General features: G+C 42.6%; 1 protein-coding gene across 4 annotated transcripts in view; it reads right to left on the reverse strand.

Annotated features, from left to right (window-relative positions):
• LOC141273127 (uncharacterized) overlaps positions 1–20,532 on the reverse strand; it is a 55,681-nt gene that overhangs the window by 27,144 nt on the left and 8,005 nt on the right. The window lies entirely within an intron of this gene.

Genomic DNA, 20,532 nt, shown 5'->3' on the forward strand with positions numbered 1-20,532 from the left:
AGCTTGCTCAGGAATGGCAGCAGGCTGGTGTGAGTGCTTCTGCATGCACTGTGGTCAGAGACTCTTTGAGCAAGGGCTGGTTTCAAGGAGGGCAGCAAAGAAGCCACTTCTCTCCAGAAAAAACATCAGGGAGAGACTGATATTCTGCAAAAGGTACAGGGAGTGGACTGCTGAGGACTGGGGCAAAGTCATTTTCTCTGATGAATCCCCTTTTCGATTGTTTGGGACATCTGGAAAACAGCTTATTCGGAGAAGAAGAGGTGAGCGCTACCACCAGTCTTTTACCAACTGTAAAGCATCCTGAAACCATTCATGTGTGGGGTTGCTTCTCAGCCAAGGGAATCGGCTCACTCACAGTCTTGCCTAAAAACACAGCCATGAATAAAGAATGGTACCATAATGTCCTCCAAGAGCAACTTCTCCCAACCGTCCAAGAGCAGTTTGGCACCCAACAATGCCTTTTCCAGCATGATGGAGCACCTTGCCATAAAGCAAAGGTGATAACTAAATGGCTCATGGAACAAAACATAGAGATTTTGGGTCCATGGCCTGGAAACTCCCCAGATCTTAATCCCATTGAGAACTTGTGGTCAATCATCAAGAGACGGGTGGACAAACAAAAACCAACAAATTCTGGCAAAATGCAAGCATTGATTATGCAAGAATGGACTGCTATCAGTCAGGATTTGGTCCAAAAGTTGATTGACAGCATGCCAGGGAGAATTACAGAGGTCTTGAAAAAGAAGGGGCAACACTGCAAATATTGACTTGCTGCATTAACTCATTCTGTCAATATAACCTATTGGTACCCATAATATGATTGCAATTATATTTCTGTATGTGATATAAACATCAGACAAACACTAATAAAAACCAGAGGCCAGCAGATCATGTGAAAATATAATTTTGGTGTCATTCTCAAAACTTTTGGCCATGACTGTATAAGCACATTGTGGTCTATAAGCACACAGCATAAGACAATCAGTTCTGATGAAGGTCCATATTCAGGACCGAAATGTTAACTATAAGGATTGCCAATAAAACTTGTTTCATTCACAGCAACATTTTCACTGCTCCTGGTGCCAGAACTGAAGTCTCAGTGACTGCAGACTTATACCTTTAGACCAGAGAACGCCTTTAATAGCACATCAGCATGGGAACACTTCATTTGTTGCGTATATATACACCCCCGCAACATGATTATCTGGTGCCAATGCGTTGCTATGATAGCAAGGAGTCTGTTGACCTCCATGCCTGCCATCCTGGAGCTTCACTGGAACCAAGCTTGTGACCAGGCTTTAAACGAGACTGTGATTTTTACTACATATAACAATACTGATGTACTGCAGTATATAGTACCAGCAATTGGACAATCGCAGGTTCGAACCCTCTAAGGGGATTAATGAATACTGTGAAATGTTTAAAAAAAAGTTACACTATTAAAAAATAAGGATATTAACGCCTTCACCCTCGGTCCATTTTCCATTTTTTTCCTCCACTTCTTCCAAGAGCCATAACTTTTTTATTTTTCTGGCCATATAGCCATATGAGGGCTTGTTTTTTGTGGGACAAATTGTTCTTTTGAATGACACTCTTCATTTTACCATATAGTGAACTGGAAAAAAAATCCAAGTGCGTTGAAGTAGCAAAAAAGGGGGCAATTCCACAATTGTTTTTACTTTTTTTTTTGTTTACCATGTTCACTATATAGTAAAACTGACCTGGCAGTATGATTCCCTATGTCAGTAAGAGTACGCAGATACCAAATATGTATAGTTTTTTATTTTTATTTAAGTGGTTAAACAAAATTCAGAAATTTGTAAGAAAAAACATTTTTGCTTTTGTCGCCATTTTCTGAGACCCGTAAAGTTTTCATTTTTCGTGATCTGCAGCTGTGTGAGGGCTTATTTTTTGAGCCCTGAGCTTATATTTTTAAATGATACAATTTCTGGAATATATACGAGGTTTTGATTGCCTCTTATTGCATTTTAATGCAGTGTAGCAGCGGACAAAAAAAACACAATTCTGGGGTTTTGATTTTGTCTTTTTCGTTACGCCATTTACAGATCGGATTAATTTATTTTAGATTTGGATAGATCGGGCATTTCTGAATGCAGTGATTCCAAATACAGTGCCTACAAGTAGTATTCAACCCCCTGCAGATTTAGCTGGTTTGATAAGATGCAAATAAGTTAGAGCCTTCAAACTGCAAACGAGAGTAGGTTTTATGAACAGAAGCATAAATCTTACAAACCAAAAAGTTATGTTGCTCAGTTGAATTTTAATAAATTTTAAACATAAAAGTGTGGGTCAATTATTATACAACCCCTATGTTTAATATTTTGTGGAATAACCCTTGTTTGCAATTACAGCTAATAATCGTCTTTTATAAGACCTGATCAGGCCGGCACAGGTCTGTGGAGTTATCTTGGCCCACTCCTCCATGCAGATCTTCTCCAAGTTATCTAGGTTCTTTGGGTGTCTCATGTGGACTTTATTCTTGAGCTCCTTCCACAAGTTTTCAATTGGGTTAAGGTCAGGAGACTGACTAGGCCACTCCAACACCTTGACTTTTTTCCCTCTTGAACCAGGCCTTGGTTTTCTTGGCTGTGTGCTTTGGGTCGTTGTCTTGTTGGAAGATGAAATTACGACCCATCTTAAGATCCTTGATGGAGGAGCGGAGGTTCTTGGCCAAAATCTCCAGGTAGGCCGTGCTATCCATCTTCCCATGGATGCGGACCAGATGGCCAGGCCCCTTGGCAGAGAAACAGCCCCACAGCATGATGCTGCCACCACCATGCTTGAATGTAGGGATGGTATTCTTGGGGTCGTATGCAGTGCCATCCAGTCTCCAAACGTCACGTGTGTGGTTGGCACCAAAGATCTCGATCTTGGTCTCATCAGACCATAGAACCTTGAACCAGTCTGTCTCAGAGTCCTCAAAGTGATCATGAGCAAACTGTAGACGAGCCTTGACATGACGCTTTGAAAGTAAAGGTACCTTACGGGCTCGTCTGGAACGGAGACCATTGCGTTGGAGTACGTTACTTATGGTATTGACTGAAACCAATGTCCCCACTGCCATGAGAGCTTCCCGGAGCTCCTTCCTTGTTGTCCTTGGGTTAGCCTTGACTCTTCGGACAAGCCTGGCCTCGGCACGGGAGGACACTTTCAAAGGCTGTCCTGGCCGTGGAAGGCTAACAGTAGTTCCATAAGCCTTCCACTTACGGATGATGCTCCCAACAGTGGAGACAGGTAGGCCCAACTCCTTGGAAAGGGTTTTGTACCCCTTGCCAGCCTTGTGACCCTCCACGATCTTGTCTCTGATGGCCTTGGAATGCTCCTTTGTCTTTCCCATGTTGACCATGTCTGAGTGCTGTTCACAAGTTTGGGGAGGGTCTTAAATAGTCAGAAAAGGCTGGCAAAAGAGATCTTTAATCCACACATGTGAAGCTCATTATTCTTGGTGCCTGAACTACTTCTTAATACTTTTGGGGGACCAAACAGAATTCTTGTGGTTTGAGGGGTTGAATAATAAATGACACTCTGAATTAACTTTTAACGTTTTTAAAAAAACAAAAAAAAAAAAAACAAAAACAAAATTTGCTGCAGTGCATTTCCCACTTCCAGGCTGATCTACAGTACAAATGTCACAATGCCAAGTTAATTCCGCATGTGTCAACCAGCTAAATCTGCAGGGGGTTGAATACTACTTGTAGGCACTGTATGTGTATTTTTTGTTTTATTTTCAATGGGGTAATTTACATTTTTTTAAAAAAAAATAATTTTATTTACTTTTTACTATATTTAAGGGACTTGAAGCTGAGATCATCCGATCGCCTGTGTAGTACACAGCAGTGTTTCAGCACCCCTAGTAGTAGTATTTTATGACAACCAGATTGCCACGTCATTCCCCTCACTGAATAACATCCAACATGTCCATTGGCGATGAAAAGCTTTGAGGAGATTATTATCATGTGCAATCATGTTTTGCATTTTCATAATATTGTTAACCTCCTCCACCCATTCACTCAAAATGGGAGTTTTTGTGGATTTCTAGTGATGTTTAATAACTGACTTAAAGGGAACCAGTCACATCATTTCAAGCATCTAAACTGTCCCCAGTGCGTTTAGTGATGCAATGTGCATCCCTAACATGTTATTTTCATTAAAATCGGCAGTCTAATCATGTCCAAAAAGCACTTTATATACTTATATTGTACCTGCTAGTTTAGTCACAGGAGTGTGCTTAATTTTCGTTCAGTCATGGGGGTCACCGCTCACGCAATTTCATTGATTGTCCTGGAGGCACCAAACTCACTCGATACAGTTGTAAAATTCCATGCTTGTGCAGTGTGGAGCCGCGCTTGCACTGTGTTGAGATTGGGCAGCCGCACTTGTGCAGTGTGTAGTTTGGTGCCACACTTGCGCAGTGTTGCTGGTCACAGCGCAAGTGTGGGAAGCCACTCGTCACGGCGCATGCGTGGCTCACCGATCAAAACTGAACAAGCTCAGCTCCATGCTACGCAGGGCGCAAGCGCGGCTCCAGGCTAAACACTGCGCAAACACGGCTGCCCGATCTCAACACTGCGAAAGCGCGGCTTCACACTCAACGCTCCACACTGCGCAAGGGTGGGATTTTACAATGGTTTCGAGTGACCTCGGGGCATCCAGGACAATCAAATTGAGTGGACGGTGACGCCCATGACAATGAAAATTAAGCACACTCATATGTCTAAAGGAGCAGGTACAATACAAGTATATAAAGTGCTTCTGGGCCACGATTAGACCGCTGATTTTAATGAAAATATCGTGTTAGTGATGCACATTGCATCACTAACAACGCACTGGGGACAGTTTAGATGCTTGAAATGACATGACAGGTTTCCTTTAACTGCTATTAGAAAGTGCCTAAGGATTTATTTTTTTTTGCCTTCGAGACTGAATCTGGAGTAATGGAAAGTAGGCATATTGGGTGGGGGGGGGGTGCGACTCTGCTACCAGTGAGGCTATTGTACAGTGACAAAAATGAATTCCATAACCCACAAACCAATGAGCATTCCCATCACATATGTAACATAGACCTGATTGCACCGCCAGCACAAGTCTGACACAGAGGGGGAAGTTCCTATGTAGTATAATGGGACAACGGTAACATCTAGATAGTCTTACAGTTCTTCTGAGCACGGCAAGTAATAGGTCATTTGTGAGAGAATATGATTGCTTTTTGCCAGTCCTCCTCTGAAATTTGACTACCCAATTCCCTCTCCCAAGCCCCAGTAAAGTATAAAGGTCATAGCAGGTGTCCCTTTGTATATACAAGATTACGTTTAGTACAAGGACCTACTTGAGTGATTAAGGTTGCAAATTGAGTGAGTTCATCCTTTGTACTTGTCAGAGATGTGTGAGAATTTATAAATGACCTGAGCTGGAAACATACCAGCCAGGATAGATGACTACCTGGGCAAGAGCCACCATAGGAAAAGAGCCCGATACCATGAGAACGTGTTTTTAATATAACCCAGATTAAAAAGGAGTCTGCACCTGAAGCAATGGTGGAGTAGGGGGGAATCTGGATTGTCAAACAAGTTCGGCAATGTTCCCAACCTACTTGATATGGATTGAGATTAAGACTAGCTCCCCTGTTTGCAAAAACGTGTTGAGTGAGTATTGGTAATTGTTTAGTTTGTACATGTGTGTTCTCAACCCAAGTAGAAATGTGACTGTCCAGTTAACGAGGTCCCCTTCCAGTTTAACCCATTGCTTATGTTCCACACACCTGAACCAGTCCACTGCTTTCATAAGAATCACAGACTGATCGTATTTTTTTTTTTTTTAGGTCAGGCAGACTAGTACCCACTTTGTTCTTGGAACAACACAATATTTTAAAACATATCCTAGGCCTCAACATTCCCCATACAAACTTGCTAATAGTCTTGTTGAGACGGGACAAAAAGGTCCGACGAACATACACCGGACCAGTTTAGACTATATAAAGATGTTTTGGCAAAATGTTGATTTTGATCACATTAATACGCCCAAAGCAGGACAAGGGTTTCAAGTTCTAATTCTTTAGATTTCAAAGTTTGTTCAAGGATGGGGATATAACAAACTATACAGATCATTCAAGTTCCCCGGAATTTAGGCATCCAGATACTTAATTGCATCTGTCTGCCACTTAAAGGGAAAGTTGGAAAATAACTGTAGTGTCAGTTCTGCGTTAAGGGAAATCTGTAAACAGGTTTTAGTACTTCATATGAGAACAGCATGATGTTGGCAAAGAGAAGCGGAATCCAACCATGTATCACTTAGAGAACTGGGTGCAGCAGTTCTGACACAATCGGAGCCATTAGATTTAGAATGAAGCAAAGCTGAGAAAGCTTCCCCTGCCCACACCAGGCTCTCCATGTACAAAGTCCATAGACAGTGTGCAGCTTATCATAGGAGGGGGCGTTGCTGGACTAGTGTAGTCCGGCAATGTTAATCTCTTAGTAATAAATGCTTCACAGTTAGTAAACAACAGCACACACTTTGACAAGTGACATCCCTGAATTCTGTGTTTAAACCTCAATCTCCTGCTGTCCTCAGATTACATAACATGGCTTCTGTTTTAGAGTAGTTGATTTGAAAATAGCTTACAAAGCCAAATTCTTTGAATTCCTTTATTATAGAGGAAAATGAGATCATTGGCTTTGAAACAGATCAACAAGTCATCTGCGTATAGAGCTAGTTTATAGTGTTGTGAGCCTATAGTAACTAACTCCACTAATATGGATTTTTACGTAATGCTACCGCTAAATGTTCCATCACCAGTGTTTATAGGAGAGGTGATAAAGGACACCCTTGACTCGTTCCATTTTTAACTGAAAAGGTGTCAGAAAGAAGGCCATTTACCCTAATTCTCGCTTTATGGTCAGCGCATAAGGATAGAATTTTAGATAAGAAAGGGCCCTACCTAATTTGTGATCCCTTGGTTTTTTTTGCATGTGAAATTAACAACGCTTTATTTGTATTATCACGAGCTTCTTTACCCTTAGCGAAGTCAACCTGATCGTTGCCAACAATTGAGGGTAGGTAGTGGGAGAGCCGCGTTGCAATTATTTTAGAGAAGATTTTGACAACTACATTAATGATATTGGACCAAAATAAGGGCAGGCATTTGGTTTTTTTTCCAGGCTTTGATAAAACCATTATGTAAGCCTCAAGCGATTGGATGGCAAAGGGGGGGGAGTCTTCTGAGATATTATTGAACACTTTTGCTAAAAATGGTAATAACTGGGGTACAAACATCTTATAAAATCTATTACTGAATCCATCTGGCCCAGGGCTCTTTCTGATAGGGGAGGCGATTAAATCGTTCCTTATCTCTTTTTCAGTGAAAGCATTGTCCAATACCTCCTGCTCAGGAGTCTGTAAGGAGGGAAGAGTAGTGTCCATAACATTTGTCAATTTTTGTTTCAAGAATATAAGATGGCATGTCGTGGTATGGTCCATGAATATTATATAGTGAGCTATAATAGCAACAAAATGCTTCAACTATATCAGTGGGGTTATGAATTTCTGGCCCAGGTGCCCCTTTTATTTTGGGTACATATGTCCTTTTACTTGCATGGATGTAACCTCCTTGCCAATAAGCAACCACAGTTATCTGCAAATTCGTTCAAGTACCTTCGCATGCGATCTAGGAATTTTGTATATATTTGATCCATTGAAGACCTTCGCTCCTTTCTAATGTTATGCAGGTCTGCGTATACCTGAAGGGAAGCTATTAAGAAAAGCGGAGGGCACCACCTAAATTGTGTCCAATGGTGTTCAACCCGTCACATACAGAAGCACATGATCAAAAATACAGAAAGAAAGATGTATAGACAGGGATCACCAAAATGTAAATTTTGTACATTTTGGTGATCCCTGTCTATACATACTTCTTTCTTTCTGTATTTTTGTACCTGGAGGGAAGCAGATCGTTTATGTTGTTTCTCAAGGAGATCAATCTGCTCAGGCAAAATGGAGACTTTAGCTGCTCTCTTTTATTAGCCTGGATCCATGTTTTATTAGTATCCCTGTGAGGACGCATTTTGGGTGCTTCCCACTCAAATAGTAAGGCAGTTTCATCACGCACATGAATATTTTTGAAGGGGTCTATAGTCTCACGAATGTCTGAGACACAGAGTAAGTCTTGAAGCAGATTATCATTTACGTTCCACCATCTGAAGCCTTGTTGGGAGTCGGGTATAGTCAGATTACAATATGCAGAGATTAATCTGACCAGATAGCAGTTCCTATCTGACATGTAGGATGTCATGTAAACAACTGATGGCTAGTTAAGAAAAAGTCTATACGGTAAAGGAGAACACGTATAATCCTTTACATCTGGATGTAGTATCCTCCATACATCAACCAGATGGAGAGACTGAAGCACGTTTAGCAAAGCTTTTGTTTGTGATTGAGAGTGGCGACTCCTGCCCAGAGACGAGTCTAAAGAAGGATTCAAGACAAAAAATGTTTTGTTTAAAGGGAATGTGTCACCCCCCCTGGGAGTTATCAGACCTCTAATATGGGCATACAGGTTATAGAAATGTAAATCTATACATACCTGTATGTCCCATATTAGCGGTCTGATTGCAGACAGATTCCCTTTAAGTATTGATGGCATGTCTTAATTTGGTCACAATTAGGGAGACAGAAGTTTGCCACAAAATTCTGGAGTACAAAGAGATCTTAAGAGGTTGTCCACTACTTATACATTGATGCCCTATTCAGCTGGCCGGAGGTGCTTAATTGCGGAGCTCGGCAATCTAGTTGTAGTGGCTGCCACGGAGTACTACACATCTGCCTCCCATTGAACCGGATAAGATGCGGATGTGTAGTACCCTGCTGCGGCCACTACAACGAGACGGGCAAACTCAGCAAGTAAGTACTTCTGGCTGGCAGCCGCCGCTGACACCAATAACATCTGATAGGCGGGGATGTCGGGTGACGGACCCTAGCCGATCAGACATTGATGCCCTACCCTACGGATAGGGCATCAATGTATAAGTAGTAGACAACCTCCTTAAACACATACCTCCCCTCCATGTCAAACCGTGTTTCTAAAATAGTATGCGGCAGTGATTTGAGTATGCCTATACCACCTTAGACTTCAAAACAGCATTTGTACTGTGGCGCCAAAATGAATAATATGTTAGTAAACTGAGGTACAGTATATGATCGCCTCTAAAGTTGGTCTCCTGAAGGAAGAGATGTACATGTTGTTTATGCATATGATGAAGCACTTGAGCTCTTTTCTCTGGAACTTCAAGTCCTCTGACACTCAATGAGCAAGTTTTGAGTTGTGCCATATTCTAGGGGAAAAAAAGCGGTAAAGGAAAAAAGGATAGAGAGATCAAGAGTGAGGAAATATAGACGTTAGATAGTAACGTCAGCCTCTCAGCGTCTAATCTAAGAGGTATATATTATGAATAAATCGAACACTAGGAAACTGAAAAACAAGCCCATCCCTAAGGGTATGTGCACACGATGCAGAAATGCTCAGGATTTTTTCCTGAGCATTTCTGCATCTCCCTGGCAGGAAAAAACGCATGCGGATTGTACATGCGGTTTCCTGCCAGGGACATGCGGATTGTACATGCGGATTGTACATGCGGTTTCCTGCCAGGGACATGCGGAAATGAAGCGTTCTTCACATGCATTTCTGTATGCGGGTTGACAAGCGCTTCCCAAGTGATTTTAGCATCACTTGGAAAGTGCTTGTCAACTTCACACTATATAAATCCATGCAGCCGGCATGGATTTATATAGTGTGTGAATGTCAAAAAATAAAAAATAAATATATACTTTACCCTCTCATGGCCCCCGGTGTCTTGCTTCGCTCGGTCCCGGCTACCGGCAGTGAAGACTGAAGGACCTGCCGACGTCAGCGTCACGTGACCCGTCACATGACTGACATCAGCGAAGGTCCTTCTTCATTCAACTGCGAAGTGCGGGGAACCAAGCAGGAGCGCTGCGCCGGCCGTCAGAAGGTGAGTATATATTTTTTATTTTATTCTTTTTTTTTTTTTTTTTTTTTTAATGGTAGCTGGGTCTGGATGAGAGTCCTCTCATCCACACCCAGGTACCATTCGCACATTAGACTGCATTAAAAGTGCATCAACATATACAGTGATGCGGATTCCATGCGGTCTAATGCAAGTCAATGGCGCCAAAAAAGCAGCGTTTCCGCAAAATTAATTGACATGCTGTGGATTTTTGAGCGCAGCGTTTATGCTGCGGAACAATCCGCATCATGGGCACAGCACATGCGGATTTCAATTGGGGAACATTGCTGCCCTTCTACCATGCGTTTTACATGCGTTTCCGCAACTGCAAAAACGCCGCGGAAATGCATTAAAAACGCATCGTGTGAACTCAGCCTAACTGGGGGTTGTCTTTACAGGCGCAAGTCAAACTTTCAGACCTGGGGTTCCCATTAGGGGAACCATGGAACATATAGCGAGTAAAGTAATACAGCCTGATATTACAGAAATATAATGTGAACTCAACTTAAACGCCGTTCTAAGATATTATATGAACTGAGACATACTATATAGTGGAAGAGTGGCACTCCATTTAGCTGTATCTAATTGTATGCTTAAAGGGAACCTGTCATCAAGTTTTTCCCATATAGCCTACGGCCACCACTTTTCAGTCCCATGTGACAGCATTCTAATATGTTGTATATGTGACTCCAATCCGCCTTGTAAGGCAAAAAAAAAAAAAACACCTTTTATTATATTTACCTATGGGGCAGGGTGGTCCGATGGGAGTCGCTAGTCTTCATGCTCCGCCTCTTCTCTTCTTGTGATGCCTACGTCATACACATAGTGCTCCCCTTCGCGCTTCTGCGCAGGTCAGATTCAAGGGGAATGCAGTGTTCGGGCTGGCAGCCGCGTTTTGCCGGCTCTTTAAAACCCCACTTGCACTGCGAGCCCTCACACGCAGCGTTCACTACTGAACATTGGGTGCGCGAGCACTGAAGGGTTACGTCCTCACACAGGTCAGTGCTAGCGTGAACACGTACTTTGAGGGCGGAGTTAATGCACAATGAGCTCCCGTCCCACAGACGACGAGAGCAGCGGCAGCCCTACTGTCGCCAGCAATCCCCATGCCCCCAAGCCATGTCTATGCCCCTCCAGCGTCTCCTGTGATGTATATACAGCAGTCCCACCGTCTATGTGATGTATATGCTTTACAAAACTTATCACAAAGAGTTGACTATGCTCCAGACCAATGGAAACCTGGAAAAGCAGCAGTGAGAAGACACATCAATACCACCTAACACTAAAGCCGCACCAAAGAGAAGCACCACATTAGGGGTGAGTTAATTGTTTGACCAAATATAGTAAGATAATTTTCAAGCTGATAATTTTGTGCGGCCCCAAATGATAGAAGAAATTTTCAAATGACCCTTGGCAGAAAAAAAATGCTCCCCACCCTGAACTCACAGGCTTGAGCTGTCTGTGACCATGAGGGTTAAGACTGCTTCTTATTCCACATGGAGGTGAAGCCGTAATGGCGCTGGCTGTCTGGCAGGAAGGGGAGATCTCCGATAAGAAACGCTGCATATCAGGCGTACTAACAGAGGTGGAAGACCTAAGATTAACCTCAGATTTCGTCTTTCTTTTCCATAATGGAAATCATGTGGGAGGCTGTAAATTGCTTATAATTCCCCTAGGAACACGGTCTGAAGAAAGAGCTCTCAGTGTGTGCGTCTTCTCAATGTCAAGCTCAGGCCCTGGCCTTAAAGGTCTGGTAGGGTTCATGTTAAATGGAAGAGGTCTAAAAATCTAAAAATGTAGTGCAAGGTTATATGATAAATCTTGTGAATGAACCGTACACTTGCGGCGTCAGCTAAGTGCAAATACCATGAGACAAAGCCTATCAATCGGGTTTTGCTTCCTGCACCTCATGCATTTCATAGACAAGAGCTTAAAACTGGCACAGAATAAATGGGGATGCCATTGGGGATGCGTGGCAGCTCACGTGCTAGCAGCATTTAGACAGTGCTCACTCTGGGAAGTGACTGTCAATCAGAAGCAGAGGAACTGGAAGGCCCCGAAATGCAAATGAGCAGGCATAAGGTACACTGCCACACCACACCAAGGGTGCACCACACCAAAGCCACATCATTTGCATGTGAACTAAAAGTTAATGCCTTTAAGGCCTCCATAATACACAATTGTACATAAAACCAGATAAGGGAACTTTGTTCCCCTGTGCTATAGTGATGCCAAATGTAATATGTCACACATCTAGCATTGCTACATGTGGCAGAACTGGAGGATTCTTTTAGGTCTCATATGTCATCTGCCAACCTGTATTAAATTACTTCTTATTAGGACTTTGTGAAAGAACTTGGTTAGTGTGATACTTAATAACATGTCAGACCAGTCAAATCGGTGGGGGTATGTTAGCTGTATGCCCCCTACTTAGTACTGGGATTCTGGTTAGCTCCAGATACTCTGTATTCTGCAGCTTCTTTATGCATGAGAACAAGCAGAAAAAAAAAAAAAACATCTAAGGCTATGTGCCCACACTGCGGAAATGAAGCAGAAATTTTCTGCATGTCCTCTCCCGGATAAACGCATGCGGAATTCCGCACGCATTTATATTGCATTGCAAAGGCAATTCCGCTTGCGGAAACGCAAAATTAATTGACATGCTGCGGATTTTTCTGCGCATCAAAAACGCTGCGGAAAAATACGCAGCATGGGCATTGAACTTGCGGAATCCCCTTGGGGACCATGGGGGGCAGGTTACATAGCGTTTCACAAGCGTTTATGCTGCGGAAATTCCGCAGCAAATACGCTTGAAAAACGCTATGTGGGCACATACCCTAAGTGATCAAGGAAAAAATGCAACTCACTCAATATTAGAAAGAAACAACAAATAGTGAGAAGCATAATATAACACAACTGTCACTACATAATTAAAATTAAATCTGCAATTAGTCCAATAATAATCATCTTTTTATTTATAAAGCGCCAACATATTCCGCAGCGCTTTACAATTCTGACAATTTATTACAGACATCATCGGCATCACAATCTAAGTTACCTATCAGTATGTCTTTGGAGTGTGGGAGAAAACAGGAGAACCCGGAGGAAACCCAGGCAAACACACACACACACGCCTCATTAAATAGACATTCAAGCTGTATCATGTTAAAGGATAAGGCAAATACGGTGTTATCAGTGGTTAAGTTTCAGCAATTCATATTAACGTCCTTCACTACATCCATTAGTGGCAATCGGGAAAACAAACAAACAAAAATATGTGAAAAAGGGATGTTCTCACTCATCTGATTGCTCAGGGCTCTGGAATGTCCAGGTTGCCAATAATACTGCAGTCCTCCAAGTTAATCAGAAGCATCAGGGGATACACCCTACAATTCCTTATAAGGACTAATATGACCCTATATATAGAATATATATAATATACAGTACAGACCAAAAGTTTGGACACACCTTCTCATTTAAAGATTTTTCTGTATTTTCTTGACTATGAAAATTGTACATTCACTCTGAAGGCATCAAAACTATGAATTAACACATGTGGAATTATATACTTAACAAAAAAGTGTGAAACTTCTGAAAATATGTCTTTTATTCTAGGTTCTTCAAAGTAGCCACATTTTGCTTTGATGACTGCTTTGCACACTCTTGCAAAACCGGGACCTGTTTTCAGATTTGCCGGGGTGTACAGATGTAATAGAACACGAGGTTCTGAAAGAACCCATCGTGCGGGTGAATTCGAAGCCCTACCGAATTCCAGAGGCCCGTTGAGAACAGATCCTCAAGGAAGTGAAGCGTATGCTGAATCTTGGGGTCATTGAGGAATCTAAGAGGGGGTGGTCTAACCCGAATGTCCTTGTTCCAAAACCCAATGGAGAATGGAGATTTGGTATTGATTATTGGAAGCTGAACAAAGTCTCTAAGTTCGACACATATCTGATGCCACTTGTCAATGATCTGATCGAGAGACTTGGGCCGGCAAGGTACATAACCACCTTGGATCTAAGAAAGGGATATTAGCAAATCCTCACGTTACAAGAAGCCAAGGAGAAAACTGTTTCTCTACACCCAGCGGTTACTTTCAATATGTCAGAATGCTATTCAGACAGCAGGGAGCCCCGGCCACCTTCCAGAGAGCTGTGGACCTGATCCTTGCACCCCACAAGAACTATGCTGCGGCATACCTGGACGATATCGTAATCTTCACCACGGACTGGGGAAGTCATCTGGTAAAGGTCCAAGCAGTGTCTGATGCACTCAGGAAGGAGGGTTTCTCTTTAAATCCAAATGTGTCATGGGGAAAGAAGAGGCCAAATACCTTGGATATGTAGTAGTGGCAATGTTTCAACCCGAAAGATCTGCCATTCATTGGTCCTTACAGCAAACGTACAGCATTTGGTTTTATTTCATTTTATTAGATCCATTTGTATATATGCAGATGTGTATTTTCAGTTTGTGTGTATTCTTGGATATGTAGTAGGTAGAGGCGAAATCAAACCCCAGATGAATAAAGTGGACGCAATCCAGAACTGACCGAAAACACTTTCAAAGAAGCAAGTTAGGGCCTTTCTGAGAATCGTGGAGTACTAAGGGAGGTTCATTCTAAACTTTGCCATGGTGGCCGCACCCCTTACCGACCGCCTTAAGGGGACAAAATCAGTCATGGCTAAATGGACATCGGAGGGAGAGACGGCCTTTCAAGAACTAAAAGTTGCTTTGTGTAAGCAGTCAGTCCTGATTTTCCCCAACTTTAAGACTATGTTCACACTAGGCGATTTTTCTGTGCTTTTGTATGCAAATTTTAAGCTGTGTTTTACAGTATCAGCAAAGTCTGAGATTTCAGAAATCTTATGCACACAGCTTGTTTTTTTTTTTTTGTCCTCAGTATTTTGTGCTTTGCATGTTTTTTTGCACAATAGAGCATGTCACTTCTTTCAGCATTTTTCACCCATTGAAAGCAATGCGTAGTGAAAAAAAGGTGCAAAAACACCAAGTGTGAGCATTTTGCTGCATTTTTAGTGAAAAAAAGTAAATACAACAGTATGTGAAACCCATTTACTTTTGTGATTTTCCCAAGTTTACCATCTTGTCTTGGTCACCTGAGACAGCAGTTAGGATTAGTACAGTATAATTAAATTATTGATGAGTACAAAGTAAACATTGCCTCACCACGGTGTGAGATTGAACAATATCTGTGGATGACCAAGGTGTGAAATAGAGCAATGCCAGACCAAAGTGTGAAAGTAAATAGTGTCCTACAAACTCAATGCGCTGCCAGTGTGTTAGGTAAACTATTCCAGACCAATTCACCTCCCCTGGCTTACGTTTGTAATGTTTATTTTTTCATGAACATATGTCTTGCATTGGTAAACTGTGTTTATGCTTCTGTTTGAGGAGAAAAGCTGAACTTTGGGGTCCTAAAAAATGCACAAAAAAACACCGCAAAAAATGAACCAAAACCTGTGTTTTTGAAGTTACTCTTTTCCTACCTAGAGAGCAGGTTTTGCTGCGGAAAAAAACATCCGGTTTGATCATACCCCAAGAAGGAATTTGTACTCCAAACGGATGCCTCAGAAGTCTGATTAGGAACGGTCCTCTCTCAAGAGATACACGGAGACGAGCATCTTGTACTCTGAGTAGGAAACGGTTAGCATGTAAGAAAAATGATTCCAGGAATGACTGGCCATAAAGTGGGCGGTGGACACATTGCAATGCTATCTCTTAAAGCGAGAATTTAAATTTGTGTCAGACCATGGCCCACTTAGGTGGATGAGGAAGGAAAAAGGGGAAAAATGCTCGTCTTACCCGTTGGTTGCTAGCCCTGCAGAATTTCCGCTTCCATGTAGAACATAAAACCGGGAGTTACATAGTAATGCTGAACCCCTCAAGAATCCAGTGTCTAGTGATAAAAGGTGCCAAGCCCATGGCTTTAGGCAGAAGGGGGAGGTATGTAAGGTGGCTGTTAGACACCTTATGATTGGGAGATAAACTTGAAGTAATGTTTTAATGCATATAGGACTAAGAGGGGTTAATTGCCCATGACAGGTTGATTATGAACAGCTGAATGGCTGTTCACCATATCTCCACCCCTGGGTGGGATTGACTGGGTAAATTGATAGCAGTTTGCCTCACACACGCTGGAAGTATGGAGGTTGCAGGTCTCCTGGATTGAATGCCTTGGCAAAACCAGCACTATTGTATTGACTTGCTACTTTATGTTTTAAATACAGCCTTTGTCCGGCACAAGATAAGTATACTGGTGACGTTGTTTTATGAGGATTGCAATAAACCAACCAGACTAACTAGAAACGGTTCCTGTGTCTACAGCTTTAAGAAGTAGAGTGAGTCGACCTACCATATTATACACACACGTCATAACACACACCACAACGTGTATATACACACATACACGAGATAACATTCACTACAATCTTTAATATAACGCTGGATGAGTCCTTCTGTCCTAAGCAGATATAGATTGCGCACTGCTCAGTGTAGTCCGGAGTCAAAAGGAAGAAATTCCAGCGTCAATAGACCAGGAGGAGGACGAGGCTAGAGGAGGAGCGTGGCGCTGGAGATAGCGGTATGCGTAGACGCTGACCGCGAACTCTGGCGCCAGGAGGACATACCACGATCTCCGGCGATGCTGAAGGAGGAGCGTACCAGCACAGGAGTCAGCACTTGTGCATAGTGCGATCTTCAGCGCCATTTTATTGAAGCCAAGTTTGCACACAGTGTCTTCAACAAGATGGCACCGGATACCGCGGTATGCGCATGCGCTGACTCAGATGACATTTTAATTAAATGTTTAACGCAGGCGACGCGCTGCAGGGGAGCAGGGGGAAAGGTGAGTAGGAGTGGTTTTTTTTTTTTTTTTTTGTATGTAAAGTCCTGCTCATTACTATTGGCACCCATGAAGTTTAAGTACATAATGTGGAATATCTTCTGAAAAAAAATGATAATGACAATGGTAATTTGATTTTCCAGAGCCCACGACAGCACCGTACGAGAGAGTGAGGATCTGCCCCCAAGGACAGGAAACCTACAAGTTGAAAAGGGCGGAGACTATCCTCCAACTTCAGTGGTTTATAGAGCATAAGAGGTCTCAGTTTAGTTAGTAATACACAGAGATAGACAGACTAAATTTTTTTTTTTTTTTTACGGCTTAACCCAATGCACAATTTTGTGATATCAGAAAGAACCCAAAACCATAGTAGAGAGGGGAATAAGCAGGGTGCTGTCGTGGGTTCTGGAAAATCAAAATTACAGGTAAACAATTATCATTTTCCCCTCCCCACGACCGCACCGTACTAGAGATGACAAAGGAATCCTTAGGGAGGGACCACCGCTGAAAGAACCTTTCTCCCAAAGGAAAGATCAGAAGCACTCAAATCCAACTGATAGTGTCTGAAAAATGTGGTTGGTGAGGACCAAGTTGCTGCTCTACAAATCTGGTCAAGAGTAGCATTTGCCCTTTCTGCCAAAGAGGTGGATATCGCTCTAGTAGAGTGGGGTTTCAAATTTTCAGGGATGGAGTGTCCGCCTGCAGAGTAGGCCAGAGATATAGCGGATTTAACCCATCTAGCAAGGGTCCCCTTAGATGCCGCCTGGCCTTTGTTTGTGCCCTGGAAAAGACTAAAGAGAGGTAGTCTTCCACCACGCAGCAGTACTCTCTAGGTATTGTAATAAGCATCTTCTAACGTCTAAAGTGTAAAAACTAGCCTCCTTCTTGTTTTTGGGGTTATCAAAGAAGGATGGAAGAACAATCTCCTGGGACCTGTGGAAACTTGAGACTACCTTCAGAAGGAAATCTGGATCAGGTCTTATGATTATTCTATCAGATAGAATGCTCGTAAATGGTGGGTTAGAAGATAGAGCCTGTAACTCCCCTATCCTTCTGGCTGAAGTAAGATCTACCAGTAAAATGGTTTTAGATGTCAAGATTTTTATTTGAATATTTTTTAATGGTTCAAAAGGGGTTTCAGTTAGGGCAGTCTAACACTAAATTGAGGTCCCAAGGTGGAACTTGCGGTCCAACCAATGACTTAGATCAATTTACTGATTTTATGAACCTTATCACCCATGGATTGTCCGCAATCTTTTGGTCAAATAAAACTCCTAGGGCTGAAACCTGTACCTTTAGGGAGTTTACTGATAATCCCAGCCCCAACCCTTTCTGTAAAAATTCCAGGATTTTTACCCATGGTACAAGGTTATTTGCACAGGGATATATTCCCGAAAATTCTAAAATTTTACCCCAGAGCCTTGCATAAAATTTTCGTTGTCACCTTTTTCCTACTTCCCATGAGAGTAGAGATCAGGTTTTTGGAGAAACCTTTTGACTCCAGGAGCTGTTGCTCAAACGCCATGCCATCAGATGGAATTTCCCTAGCTCTGGACACCCCACTGGGCCCTGGGATAGCAAATCCAGGAATTCCAGAAGGACCCACAGATCCCTTACTGCCATTAGTCTCAACCATATGAACCATGTCCTTTTGGGCCAAAAGGGTGTTATCAGAACTACTTCTGTTTGATCTGACCGGATCTTCCTTAGTGTTACTGGGATCAGGGATATCGGTGGGAATGCATGTGCTAGCTCCTTTGTCCATTTTTGGGTCAAGGCATTCACCCCATATGGTGATTCTCTTGGGTCTAGGGAAAAAAAAAAAATTGTACTTTCCTGTTAGCTGTGGTGCAAAAAGATCTATCTGAGGTGGTCCCCATCATTCTACTATCTTCTGAAAGATAGATTGGTTTAGGCACCACTCGTCCTGATCTAGCAGATGCCGGCCCAGGTAATCTGCTCTTACATGGTCTTACCCCTTTAAATAATCTGCCGATAAGTTCAAGAGATTTTCCTCTGCCATCGCTATGAGTTTCTGTGCCTCTGTCATTAGAAATTTGGATTTTGTGCCTCCTTGTATGTTTATATAGTAGACCGCTGTTATGTTGTCTGAAAGACTTGGCAGGGTTTCTACTAATGCTAATCTGACGGCCTTCAGTTCCTTCAGGTTCGATGAGGACTTCATCTTCCCCTGCGGCCATAGACCCTGAAAGACTTTGTTCCCCAGATGAGCCCCCCAACGAGGGGACTTGCTTCTGTGGTAATGACTGATGGGGTTTGAGCCCCACAACCGAGGGGACTTGCGTCTGTGGTAATGATGGATGGGGTTTGAACCTCCCAGGGAACTCCCTGTAAGAAATTTTCTTGACGGAGCCACCAAACTAGGGACTCCCGAGTGGCTACTGATACATGGATCTTGGTGTCTAGGTGTCCCTTGTATCTTTTTTGTGCCTCCAGAATCTCCCACTGGAGTGTTCTGAAGTGTGCCCTTGGCCATGCAACCTTGGGGATGCACGAAGATAGGGACCCCAGGATTGACATGGGTCTCCTCAGTGTCACTATTGGATTGATGATAACAGCAGATATCATCTTTATTAAATTTGTTTATCTTTTCTTTTGGGAGAAAAGACCTTTATTTGTATGCATCCAACATAATTCCTAGAAAGACCAGAGTCTGTTCCGGGATCATTCTGGATTTTTTTGTGTTCAGTATCCATCCCAGGGATGCTAAGACCCCGGCCACATGATCTACAGCCTGGCGGCAGTCTGATCCTGATTTTTCTACTATTAAAAAATCGTCTAAGTATGGTATGAACAGTAGTCTTTTTCTCAGATGTGGGCCGATACTTCTGATATTAACTTTGTAAAGACCCTTGGGCCATAGCCCATGGCTTGAAACTGGAAGTGCTGCCAACTCCCTTGCATGCTCACTGCTACTCTCAGGAATTTCTGATGTTCCTGATAAATGGGCACATGATAATATGCCTCTTGAAGATCTAATACCGCCACGTAGCAGTTGGGGAAAAGAAGCTTCACTATTGCTCCTATAGTCTCCATTTTGAAATGCTTGGTTTCTAGATATTGATTTAAACCTGTTAGCAGGGCTGTGGAGTCGGAGTCTGAGTCATGGAGTCGGTGCTCATTTTGGTGGAGTCGGAGGCGGTATAAAATGGACCAACTCCTAAAATATATAATAAATTGGGTACAGTAGTTCAATGCAGAATGTGCTGAATATTTTTTCATAGGAATTTGGGAAAGTTGTGAAATGTCCTATAAATGGCTGTTCTATTCCTGATCTAAGGCTACATTCACACACAGCGTTTTTGCTGCGTTTTTTGAGGATATGTTTTTCAGCTGCAAAAGCAAATCAGCTTTTTAAAAAACCGCATCACCTGAAAGGTTTTTGAACTCATAGATAATGTTTTCAATAGCAAAAGCAGATTAGAAAAACGCCGCACAAACTGACATGCTCATCTTTGTCAGGATCCGTTTTTGAGCCCAAAAACGGATCCTCACAAAACGATGTGTCTGAATGTCATATCTTGAAACCCATTGACTTTGCTGGGATGCCCAGAGTCACTGCATTTTACTGCAAAAAACGGATCCGCAAAAACGCTGTGGGTGAATCATGGCCAT

Source organism: Phyllobates terribilis, unplaced genomic scaffold (genome assembly GCF_046119375.1).
Source record: "Phyllobates terribilis strain yellow unplaced genomic scaffold, ASM4611937v1 Scaffold_5__5_contigs__length_657084704, whole genome shotgun sequence".
NCBI classification, from domain to species: domain Eukaryota; kingdom Metazoa; phylum Chordata; class Amphibia; order Anura; family Dendrobatidae; genus Phyllobates; species Phyllobates terribilis.